The sequence below is a fragment of the Hordeum vulgare genome, chromosome 3H (genome assembly GCF_904849725.1).
Source record: "Hordeum vulgare subsp. vulgare chromosome 3H, MorexV3_pseudomolecules_assembly, whole genome shotgun sequence".
NCBI lineage: Eukaryota > Viridiplantae > Streptophyta > Magnoliopsida > Poales > Poaceae > Hordeum > Hordeum vulgare.
This window is the reverse complement of record NC_058520.1, coordinates 287,383,658-287,397,235: the sequence shown is the minus strand read 5'-3', so window position 1 is coordinate 287,397,235 and position 13,578 is coordinate 287,383,658.

Below are 13,578 nucleotides of genomic sequence, written 5' to 3'. Positions count from 1 at the left end.
CGCACAGCCAAATGAAAAGTCGAGAACCCCTAGAGGCATCAGTAGTACCAGCGATACTGGATAGGGGTACTACCATATATAGGCGGTACTACCGCCCGATCAGAGCGGTACCACGTCATATAGGTGGTTCTACCGATTGCCCAGAGTGGTACCACCACGGGAGTGCAACAGTAAAACCTGAACTGCCATAACTTTCGCATACGAGCTCCTAATTGAGCAAACTCAAGCTTGTTGGATAGAGGACAACAAGAGCTATCCAACATTGATTGTTTATAATAAGAAGATGCATTATATGCGAATGATATAGATATGTGAAACCTCCATGACTGAAGAACTGGCAAAAACTCTAACATCCAAAACGTCATAGAAGATGCATATGAACTCCGTTTTCGATGAACTCGAGCTTGTCAATGAAGATGACCATAAGCTCTAAGACCCAAAAAGATAAAAGCGAAAAAGGAACCAAGAAAGATGATGATGCCAAGAATGCAATGGTTTGAGCTCTCAACGAACGATACAGTCAAGCTACCCACTCGAGAGCCCCACTTGATAGTATGGCAATCGATCCTATAACCCGGTCTCCCAACTAACACCATGAGATCATTAAATAGAAAACCTATCAAAGGAAACCTTTTCCTTGTGCATAGTACATTTGATATAGATGATGATGATATTGTCCTCCTCAAGATGGACCACCTTTCTTGATAGTGTCGTCTTGATAAGACCAGTAGAGCGCTCCCTATACTCCACTATGGGTGAGACACTCTTTGGCACGTCTTCACAAGTCCATTGTCACCATAATGCACGACAAGCTTGAATCATGATCTCTTCATGATGCTACAATTGAACTTGTACACCGCAAACTAGATGACGATCAACACCTGATGTCATCCTCCATGGGTTGTATGATATCTTCATCTTGATGCAAGCCCATGGACATGAACCTAACACCACATAGAACTCTCACGTAGACCATGCATGATACGGGGCAAACCCGAGGGTGTCGATCTTTTCACGCTTGGAGGGTAAAAAGGGAGAAATAAAGGAGAAAACAGAAACTCTCAAGAACGATTCTCGATTACACATCCACTATATCCACATAAACACATGAGATACATAGATCCAAAGTAAACCAAAGGACACAAGTAACTGATAGTCTCCCCTAAAGAGGATCTTCAATATCCGTGATGGATCTTACCTAAAGAGGGGCCTTGACATCCATAGGGATCTTCTCATGTGGAGGTTCTCAACTCCAAGGGAGAAGGATATGGAAGGAGCAATGCTCAACTAGTCTATGAGCCAACACATTGCTAACCCTAGACGAAGGTGGAGGAAGAGTATTGATAGTCTAAGGCGAAGTAGAGGGGTACATGGCCCAAGGCCCAAGTGACTCTACGCAGACAGGGTCCGGATGTCTGGAGGTGGTCGGTCGTCCAGAGGCTTACAGACGGCTAGCCGTCCAGAGCGGTCCGGTCGTCCAAGGACTTGGCTTGGGTGCACGATTGCCGGATTTATGGAGCTTGTGGGACGTCCGGGGCTCGGTCGTCCGCAGGGGTCCGATATTCTGAGGATTCGGCTTGGGTTGGTCTTTGTCGGATGTACAGAGGTGCTCAGACGTCCGGACGCTGGGGAGTGTTGGACGTCCAGACTGGATCAGTCATCGGGCCATTGTAGCATTTAGCTTGGCATCCTCGGGGTTCTTCATAGTCGTTCCATGATCTTCTTCCGAGTACCTGAGTATGCAAAGAGTTTCCAATTGAGTTAATGACCATATCTCGAGTGGATCAAACGATGGTTGAGCAAGGAGAGATATCACCTCGATTGCAATGGCATGTGCACGGGCTCTTGTCATGGGACCACTTGGAGCTAGATATGTTGGTGATAGATCCATGGGGTTGACCATCGGATGCTCTGCATCATCTCCCCGCCCCCTATGGAAGATCCATCCTTGAGTCGAGTTCTTCATCAACATGGAAAGGAGATAGGTCCTTGACGTTCAATATGCCGCTCACGTAGTACTTGTCAAATGGAATGTCGATCTTGTAGGAATTGTTATTGTAGCGTGTCAACACCTTGAAAGGTCTATCTGCTCGAGGAAGTAACCTGGACTTTCATTCGGAGGGGAAGTGCTCCTTACGGAGGTGTAGCCACACAAGATCACTACTCTTCAACACCATGGGGTGCTTGTTGATGTTGCGCTTGACGGTGACTCGTTCCACTTGACGTTTGACTGTGTGCCATGTATCTTGATGCATCTTCTTGATATAGCTTGCCCTTGCACTTGAGTCCATGTTTACACACTATTGAAGGGGTAGCGAAAGTATGGGGACAAATGGTTCAAGTTGTAGACCACCTCGAAGGGAGACTTTCCGATGGTGAAGTGACATGCGCGATTGTAAGCGTACTCGGCGATGGGGATACATTCTTCCCATTCCTTGAGATTCTTCTTGATCAAAACATGTAGAAGCGTTGAGAGCATTGGGTTTGTCACCTCCGTTTGGCTATCGGTTTATGGATGGTAGGACGAAGAGAATAGGAGCTTGATTCCAAGCTTGGCACATAGCGTCTTCCAAAAATAGCTAAGGAACTTGACATCGCGTTCCGACACAATGGTCTTGGGGAATCCATGTAGTCTCAAGATGTCCCTATGAAAGAGATTGGCAACATGTGAAGCGTCGTCTATCTTGTGACATGGAATGAAATGAGCCATCTTGGAAAAACGATCCACAACAATAAACACAGAATCATGTCCATTCTTAATTCTTGGCAAACCAAGCACAAAGTCCATGCTAATTTCTTCCCAAGGTTAAAAAGGTATAGGGAGAGGCATGTAAAGACCACGAGATTGAGCTTACTAATATTTATTTTCCATATGGATAAATTATGTTCTTAATTGCATTCATGAATTCCCCTACTTTATTAATCTGTATTCGTGATGCTTGCGAGTACATTAAAAAGTAATCCTCGCTATTGTCTTGGCGATATCACATATTTGGAGAGGAGCACTATGATGGAAACCCTGCAACCTAGGCATCGATGCTAGAAACCGTGCGAGATAGGTGTTATCCAGGTCAACTATTCCTGTGGGAATGGAGTCCCATAGATGTTGGAGATCCACAATTTGCTTCCGCCAACAACCACTAGAAATCATTGTTGTACTCCGTGGACCTTCATGGTCTTGTACTCAAATTCTTGTAATTGCTTTTAATTTGTATCAAGGAAGTGTCCACGAGCGAATAGTAATCCTGGGGTAGTGATGACACAAGGGTAATTTGCTGGGAAATTTATATCCTAGGAAAAACGGCCCTAACAAGCTTGGTATCAGAGCTAGACTGACCATTGCCAAATCCTATGTTAGCCCGGTCAATATCACTAGGTTTCCACACTGTCTAGATGTTTTCCTATCCATACTCAAGCCAAACCTTTCTGATAGCCTATACAGTGGCCATCTGACACCTTTCGGTAGTTGGTGCCCAGCCCATCGCTCATGCGCTCGTGGCTGACCCCTAAGCTGTCCCATCCAAAAGCGTGCGATGGAAGACTCCGCTATCCTACAAAGGAGATTTTTGCCTCAACCCAGCGCACCACAACCACCTATAGATTCCCAAACCACCAAGATGCATGACCCCGTCATGCACAACGAGACCACCACATCTTAGCTTGGAGACTTTATAGTTGTCCTTGCCAACCTCACCCATCACACCTTTGCCCTAGAAGAACCCCAAGAATATGTTGTGTACTAGGAGCACAAAAGTGATGCCTTGCATCACTTCTAGGCCATGGTGCACATCTACGGTGGGGTATCACACTAGGTCGCCCATACTGGTTCACCATGAGGACAACCTCCAATGACCCTAAGCAATCTAGATAGCAGCCTAGGAGGCTATAGTTCAGCTCTGGCACCTGTTGTCGAGGGTCAAGAGCCACCCTTTCTACTATTACCCTAGTCACGAAGGCTATCGCAGTCCAATCCAGGTCGCCAACAGGGAACATGAGACGGAGCCTCTACTAGTGTATTTAGTACGCTACCTAAGAGCGCAAGAGGCACTATTTGATCAGGTCAATACTGATTTGATTGCAACCCACATGACTCTTGCTCTCCTCACCCTAGTGAGAAGTGAAGTTGCACTCTCCTCCAGCAACCCAGTAGTACTGTTCGGAAAACTGATCGAGCCCTGATGTCTTCCCTGTTGTCGACCGAAGCAACACATTCATCTCCGCATAAGAACTATGTTGTCTCTTGGGGATCATCTCCAACGGGACTGTGGCCACTGCACCCCGCGAGGGTGCTAATTGTGATCTGCGTTGGGTTTTTCCCCAAAGAGGAGGGGATGATGCAGCATAGTAAATATAAGTATTTCCCTTAGTGAGAACCAAGGTTATCGGACCAATAGGAGCACAACACAATTTTTCGTCTTCGGTGCCTACACACAAAAGGGTAAACACTTGCACCCAATGCGGGCAAGAGGGTTATCAATCCCTTTGAACTCGTTACTTGCAAGTAATAAGTAGTGATAGATAGATAGTTGAAATATATTAAATATGAAAAGTAAATACAAGTAATAAAAGGCAATGATGGGCTAAAGGTTTCTCTCTCGTAGAAAGCGTACGGTGGTTAAACAAATTACTATTGGACAATTGGTGGAAAAGCGCATAGTTATGCAATATTTATTCATGGCAATGATCATTACATATATGCATCACGTCCATAAGCAAGTAGACCGACTCCTCCCTACATATACTACTATTACTCCACCCATCGACCAATATCCAACATGCATGTAGAGTATTAAGTGAAAACAAAGTAATGCTTGGAGAACAATGATATGATGTAGACAAAGTAAATCCAATTAATATGAATCTACCCCATTTTTTACCCTTAGTGGAAGAAATACAATATGTGTCATGTCCTTTTCTGTCACTAGGGTTGAGCACCGCAAGATTGAATCCACTACAACGCACCTCTCTCACTGAAGATAAATCATTCTAGTTGGCCAAACCAAATCAATAGATTGGAGAGAATTACAAAGCTATGATAATCATGCATATATATGAAAAAACCAGTAAGGAACTCAATATAATATCCTGAATAATTTGATCAAAAATCCACAGTTCATTAGATCCCAGCAAATACACTGGACAAGAGTGATTAGATAAGATAGATCACCACGGGAATCATGGTGATCATGGCAACGAAGAACATAGAGAGAGAGATAGCCATCTGGGTACTAACTATGGACCCGTAGGTCTATGGTGAACTACTCACACATCACCATGTGAGCAGCAAGGTACGTGCTTGATCCCCCTCCGGTAGGGCACCGGAAGAGGGCTGCAGATGGGCACACAGCAGAACAGAGACTTGCGGCGATGAAAAAGGTGTTTCTCGAGGCTCCTTAGGGTTTTTGGGATTAATGTGAATATATAGGAGATAGAGTAGGGCCAAAGGCCAAGGGAGGTGGCCCTACCATCACGACACGCCCCCCTGGGCATGCCCTATTGGCTTGGCGCTACCCCGTGGGGCCTCCAATCTCCTTCTGTAGCTTATAGGTCCTTGTTTTGTCCATAAAAATCATCAAAAAGTTTTGGGGTATTTCGACTTCGTTTGGTATAGTATTCCTGAAAAGCCAAAATCATGCAAAAAACAACAACTCGTACTTGGCACTGGGTTAATAGGTTAGTGCTCAAAAATAATATAAAAAGCATCCTAGAATGATAATATAATAGCTTGGAACAATAAAAAATTATAGGTACATTGGAGACGTATTAGCATCCCCAAGCTTAATTCCTGATCGTCCTCAAGTAGCTAAATGATAAAAACAGAATTTTGCATGTGACGTGCTATCCAAAATGTAATATCTTGCAGGTATGATCATTGAGAAAGGATGAATTAACAAACATGAACATAGTAATATCTATGAGCATAAGTAGCCTAATCATCAATTTTCAACATATACGGTCCTTAAAGAATGTTTACCCCCTTTTAATTTTATCATATTAGCATGGCATGGCTCCATCTTCACCACATAAATACAAATTTGAAGCACCATGGTGATAAGCGAGGCAATTGGATCGTACTTTTTAACGCGCTCTAGCTTTTTATTCCTCACTCAATACATGAGCATGAACCATGGATATAGCATATAGGTGGAATAGAATATGGTGGTAGGTTTCAAAGGGGTAAAAGTGTAGAATAAAGTCTCGCATCAACTAGGCAGATCAATGGGCTATGAAGATGCGCACTAATCCATATCAATCCGAGGAGTAGGGATTGCCATGCAACAGATGCACGAGAGTTATAAGTGTGTGAAAGCTCAAATAAAGCTAAGTGGGTGTGTATCCAACTTGCTTGCTCATGAATACCCTGGGCATTTGAGGAAGCCCGTCATCAGAATATAAAAGCCAAGTTCTATAATGAACAATTCCCACTAGCATATGGACGTGACAAAGCATAAAACTATTTACATGAAAAACATGGTGCTACTTTGAAGCACAAGTATAAAAAAGAGGTAGTAGCATTGTCCCTTCTCTATTTTTTCTCATTTATTTTTTATTTTCATTTTTATCTCTCTTTTTTTCTTTTTCTTACTTTTTTATTTTTTCTTTCTCCTTTTCTCTCTTTCTTTCTTTTTTAGTTTTTCTGTATGGAGTATCATCCCGACTTGTGGGGGAATCATAGTCTCCACCATCCTTTCCTCACTGATATTGTGCCTTAATAATGAAAAGCATCATACTTCTATTTAAATACAACTCGATATGAAAAACTACTAAATAGTATGACTCTATTTGAATGCCTGTGTCAGTGTACTATGATGTGCAATGATCTAGCATAACATGTATAACAATGATGAATGGTGGCTTTCCCCCAAATACTACGTCAGCTACATGATCATGCAAAGTAATATGACAATGAGTGTACTAGTCTCATGATGTGACGATGGAAGTTGCATGGAAATATATCTTGGAATGGCTATGGAAATGTCATGATTTGTAGGTTTGGTGGCTGTTTTGAGGAAGATATAAGGTGGCTTATGTGCAACAAAGTGTATCATGTCGCCGGGTTTGAGTGCACCAGGGAAGTTTGCACCGGTCCTCGAGGTGAGAATCGGCAATGCACGACATCGAAGAGGCTAGCAAGTATGAGGAGGCGAGACTACGTACATCCATGGACTCACATTAGTCATAAAGAACTCACGTACTTATTACAAGTTTTTATTAGCTCTCTCGAAGTAAAGTACTATTCACATGCCCCTAGGGAGGAGGTTGGTAGGAGTTAGCCATCACGCGCCCGTGACCCGAACATCACTAGGATTCAACGAGGAACAAGAATGCTCACACATCATCACCATGCCATAACCAGTATTTAGATGAACATCAAATTACAACCCTTTAACTATCGTTATTTTTACTAACCAACAACCATGCACTCACGCCCTTTCATATTACCACATCAATATCATTAACTCACAATTTCTATTTTATGTGGTACATGAAGGTTCTGATTATGCACTCCTTGAACACCTAATATTTGTTTGGACTAGTCTTATAAGCCATGCAAATTACCATCACTATTTATTAACTCTCAAATAATTTTAGGTGAAGAACAAGAGTGCAATCATTTCTATAAAATATATATGCCATCATGCTCTAAAATATATAAGTGAAGTACTAGAGCAACTTCTTAGCTCAAAAGATATAAGTGAAGCACATAGACTATTCTAACAAATCATGATGAACATGTGTATATCTCAAGTGGGTGTGTCAAACAAACAATGATTGTGGAAAAATAAAATTAAAGCAAACCATTAAAGCAAAATATAGCAAATGACGCTCCAAGCAAAACTCATATCATGTGATGAATAAAAATATAGCTCCAAGTGTCATACAGATAGATTGATATGAAAGAGGGGGTGAGTTGGGGTGCCTTGGGAATCCCGAGCTTAGGATCTTTTCCGCCCATAATTACTTCATACATCGTGATAACACCAAAAACTTGAAAACTTCAGCACAAAAAACTAAATAGAAAACTCCTAAGATCCGTTAGTAAGATAGGCAAACTAAAAAACATCAGGTACTATTATAAATTGATTCATATTTTATTAATGCATGGTACTATATTGTAACTTAACCATGACTTATAACCCCCGATATAATCCATAGCATCATCAAAACAAGCAAAATATGCAAGGAAAAACAGAATTTGTCTAAAAGAGAACAGTCTGTAGTGATAAGAAAATACACCCTACTTATATAACTCCGAAAATTCTGAAAAATTAGGAAAACCTAAGGATTGTGTATACAAATACTCTATGAAACATTAAGATCAAAAATATATTCGAGTAAAATCATAGAAATTTTGGAGTGGATGCAAAAGTTTATGTTTTTATACCATATCAATTCTACTTATCATTCAAATCATCCCAAAGGCTTTACCTGGCACAAACACTAATTTAAACATAAAAACACAATCATTACACTAGGAGTAATAATTTTATCTCATACAAATAAAAAGTAGAACAAGAAAAATAAGATAACTATTGGGTTGCCTCCCAACAAGCGTATTGTTTTACACCCATAGCTAGGCATACTGCATAGTTTTAAGTGTCGTCATTTTTTACACTCCACCCATAAGTAGACCTCATGGAAGATTAATAAGGTGGTTTAATTCTATTCCTAAGGAAGTGCTACATTCCTTTATTTAATGGTAAATGGAACCTTATGTTTCCCTCTTTTATGTCAATAATGGCACCTATAGTTCGTAAGAAAGGTCTTCCAAGTATTATTAGACAAGACGGGTCACATTCAATATAAATAACAATGAAATCTATTGGCACATAATTTATATTATCAAGGATAATCACATCATTTGTTCTACCCAATGGTTTTTAATAGTACAATCCACAAGATGCAAGATAAGGGAACACTCATGTATATCATTGAGACCAAGCACGTTATGTAGAGATTTAGGTATAGTTGAAACACTAGCACCAAGGTCACACAAAGCATTGCATTAATATTATTTGAGATTTATTTTGATAGTAGGTTCACATTCATCATGCACCATTCTAGGTATAGAAACTTCTAGCTCAAGTTTCTCATCATAAGCTTTTATCATTGCTTCTACTGTATGTTTAGTAAGTGCTTTATTTTGTTCATATGCATTGGGTGAGATAACAATGGATTGTATCAAGGAAATACATTCTACTAAAGATAAAATCTCATAATTAAAGTCCTTGTAATCCAAGATAGTGGGCATATCACTAGTAAACGTTTTTACCTCTCCAAACCCACTTTTTTCATTTTTATCACTAGAATAATCACCCTTCAAACAAATGGGACGCCTTCTAGCTAAAGTTAACTCATATCCAGTACCTTTATCATCTATTTTAATATTAGTAAACAAATATTCAACGGGAGAAGTACCAATCATTTTAAGATCTTCATCATGATAACGGTAAAATCCGGGTGGAAGAGCCTTTTCTATGAATTCTCGCTTAGCTCTCAACCTAGCAGTCCTCTCCTTAATTTAGTTAATATATATTTGGATGGATTTAATGGACTCATTTATACCATGCTTTGGTGGCAAATTTTTATTTTTAAGAGCTTGCACATCAAGAGCAATTATATCCATGTTCCTAGCAAAATCATCAACTTTAAGCAATTTTTCTTCGACCAAAGCATTACAAATATTTTGAGAAATATTGAATTATTTAATGGTGTTCTAAAGATCAGAGGATAACCTATTATTATTTGTATAAGAGTTTCCATAAGAATTATCATAATTATTAGAGGAATTACTAGGATACAGTAAGAAGCAAAATGACTAAACTAGCAAGTATAGCAAGGAAACAAGTAAACTAGCAAAGATAAATATTTTTGTATTTTTGTATTTTTATATTAGGCAAAATATAGTAGAAAATAAAAAGTAGAACAAGTGAATGATAATTTGTGAGAAGGTACGTGATAGGAAATTGGTGATACTCCCTGGCAACGGTTCCCAAAATCCTTCTTGATACTTGTGATGTGTGTTGGGTTTCCCCCCAAAGAGGAGGGGATAATGCATGACAGCATAGATAAGTATTCCCCTCAGTGAGAACCAAGGTAATCGAAACAATAGGAGGAGCACACAATTTCCCATCTTTATTTCCTACATACAAAAGAGCAAACACTTGTACCCAACGCGAGCAAGAGGTTTGTCAATCCCCTTGAACTCGTTACTTCCAAGTAACAAGTAGTGATAGGTAGATAGTTGAACTACATGAAATACAAAAAGTAAAGACAAATAATAAAAGTCAGCAAGGTATTTTGTAATTTTGTAAATATATTTGTGAATAGTGTCGATGGACATAGTTTTCGCTAGAGGCTTCTCTCTCGTAGAAAGCATACGGTGGGTAAACAAATTAATATTGGGCAGTTGATAGAAAAGCACAGAGTTATGCAATATTTATTCATGGAAATGATCATTACATATGAGCATCACGTTTGTAAGCAAGTAGATGGACTCCACCCTGCATCTACTACTATTACTCCAACCATTGACCGTTATCGAGCTTGCATCTAGCATATTAGACGAAAACACAGTAATCACTACACCATGCACCAGAATTCCCTACAGCTGTGTGTTGGGAAAAGGTCACTATTGCCGACCCACGGTTGGCCAGGAAAATTTCTAACAGTTTGTGGGTCGGCAAAACTCTTTACGGTGACTCACTGTCGGTCGGGAATGATATAACAGGTACCATCGAATCATCAGTTGGGAATTCTCTTATGGTCCACGGACCATCGGTCGGCAAATAATCCCGACCGACTTTCAGATTCTAAATGGGCCTCGCGCGCAAATAGCCAAATTTTAGCGCCAATACCTGGCCCAACCCGCGAAATGTTTCCCCCCAAATCACCTTCAATCCCCAAATCCCTAGCCTCTGCTGGTCGATCCCCACATACACCTCCTCGCACTGGCCTCCCCACCGCCGCCCCACACCTCCCCTCTGCCGCCCCACGCCGCCCCACCGCAGCCCCGTGCCGCACTTTCTCTGCTGCCCCACCCCGGCGCCGCCCTGCGCCGCCCCGCGCCGCCCCGGCGCCGTCCTGCCCGCCTGGCGCCGTCCTGCCCGCCTGGCGCCGTCCTGCCCATCCATCGCCGCCCGGTGCCGTCCTACCCGTCCATCTCCGCCCCGCATCGTCATGCCCGTCCATCGCCGCGCCGCGCCATCCTGCTTTCTCTCCTTGTGGCTGCTTCAACTTGCATCGGGACAGCGTGCGGCTAAGGTACATCTCCTCTCTCTCTCTCTCTCTCTCTCTCCTAGAGGCATGTTGTGAAAGTGGGATGTGGTGAATGGAGAGCTCCGGTGGCGAGGAACAAGGAGCACCAGAGATCTGCCGTAGAACGCATGTGGTGGGGATGGGGAGACCTCCGGCAGTGTAGATATTCATCTCTTTGTACATGCGACCTGACTTCATCTCTCTTGTTTTTTTACAGGTAGCACATAGAACCACTGTTGGTACCATTGAGCAGAGGAAGAAGAGTAGCAGAATATTTGGTACTAGCTGCTGAATAAGGAGTGTGGAGTGTCCACTGTTTATTTTGCTTTTAGTATATGATTTGTTGATGGAGTGCTTTTAGTCTTGCTGTTTGATTCAGAAATTATGTGAATAGCTAAAATGGTAGATAGATTAGGAGTTAGTGGCTAACAAACAGATATTATTTATGAAATTGGTGAGCTTAATATCTTGGTGGTATTTTGTAACAAATGTGGCTCTAAGATTTATTGAAGTTGTTATGCATTCCTAGCATAACCGAGTCAATGTTGCGTGTTAACAGAAATTGAAGTTTTAAGTATGTACCTAACCAATTGAATATTATAGATGCATTTGTTACTTCTACTTGACATTATTTACACTCTGTAGTTTGTTTGCAGGGTTCAGTTGACATATGGTGTGTCAGCATTTGGCTATCTACCTCAAGGGCCTGCTAGGAGTGTTGCCAATGTCAGTGTGCTTTGGATTTTCGGTAAACTATAGCACATGGTGTCCTGGGAATTCTTGGCTATGTACAGTTTACCTCGCCTATTTGAATATATGTCGACCAACTAGCTCATTATAAGGAGTTTTTTATGCATCTATTAATCATATGAACTATACACACATGGTTATATAGGATAAAATTTGGAGGAACTTTGATAGTTAAATAGACTTCCTTTAGATCATACATGGTGTGTATACAAGATAGCAAATATCACAATCTGTTTTTCACATCATACATGGCGTTGGAAGTGGGCATCCTGCGTTACAATTAGATCACTTAAGTTGCCTGCTGTTATTCTTGTAATTTTTCATGAACAGTATTTGTGAATCACCTTTCTGCTGTTTGTTTGAGAATATACTCTTCAACTTCGAACAAAGACTAATTAACCAACATAATGATATGTTGTGTAGGATAAAAGAACTAGCACAGAGATAAATTTTGTAGTTTTTTTGAGGAAAATAATTTTTGTAGCTGTAGTTGTAGTATCTAGGAGACAGTAACGACTGTATGCCCATATCTCAATTATTTTGCTAAAGCAGAGCATACCAGGCAATAGCATTCAAATTGAACTAAGCATTCCGGTTTACCCTTCTGAAGAAACTGCATGTATCTATTATATTTTTGGAGAGAAGATCTCGAAGATTATGTATTTATCCTTTGTAGTGCATACATTCACATTGTTACACTGTAGGTTCAAGTGGTTCCTTATCCCTGATTTTTTTATTGTGCAAAGAGCTTATCCTTTTTTGGTTGGCTTCTACTAGAGGTCTGAGCTATAGAAGTGACCATGGTAAATAAAGTTTAAAGTTATAAATATTATAGTCAGGTTTACCTTGTTAGGTTTTTGTTTCTGTTCATATACAATATGAATATTTTTCTCTCATATACTCCTTCTGCTGGAAACTTGCTGATTTTAGGGGTGCTGCTACTACTGCAAAGACCGTTTCATAAAAAAACAAGTAGTGGTTGATCGATACTTTGGGATGAGCGTGCATGTGTGGTACGTCTACTGCAGCGACCTACACTTCCTTCACAGATTTGTTCATGCCTTTCTTTTGGTTATTTTCTAACTAACATGAGACTTTTATATATGTATGTAGTACTATAACAAATACAGATTTTTTGCTTCTACGTACTATATCCTACTAGCATATATATATATGGACTACTCACATATGAAATGTTTCCAAAATAAAAACAAGCAAAAAAATGCAGTTTATGATATTGTATTATTATAATTGAGACTTGTTTAACTTTTGTAGGAAGGAAAGAAAAGGACAACGCTCAAACAAAAGGACAACACTCACAAGGAACCATGAAGCCAACGATCGTGTCATCTGGATATTTAGCCTTCATTTTGTACAACTCATGTCTCATACTAGCATCTTTTAGCTGTCCTTTTTGTGAACGTGATGTATGTGTCCTCGTGGTTATGCTTGGAATAGACTAAAGGCTGTGTATGTGACAATTAATTAATGGAATAAAAAATGTTTGGTGCACCTAATGGAGGATGTCTTCATGATTATTACTAGAACACATGAACTATATATATATGT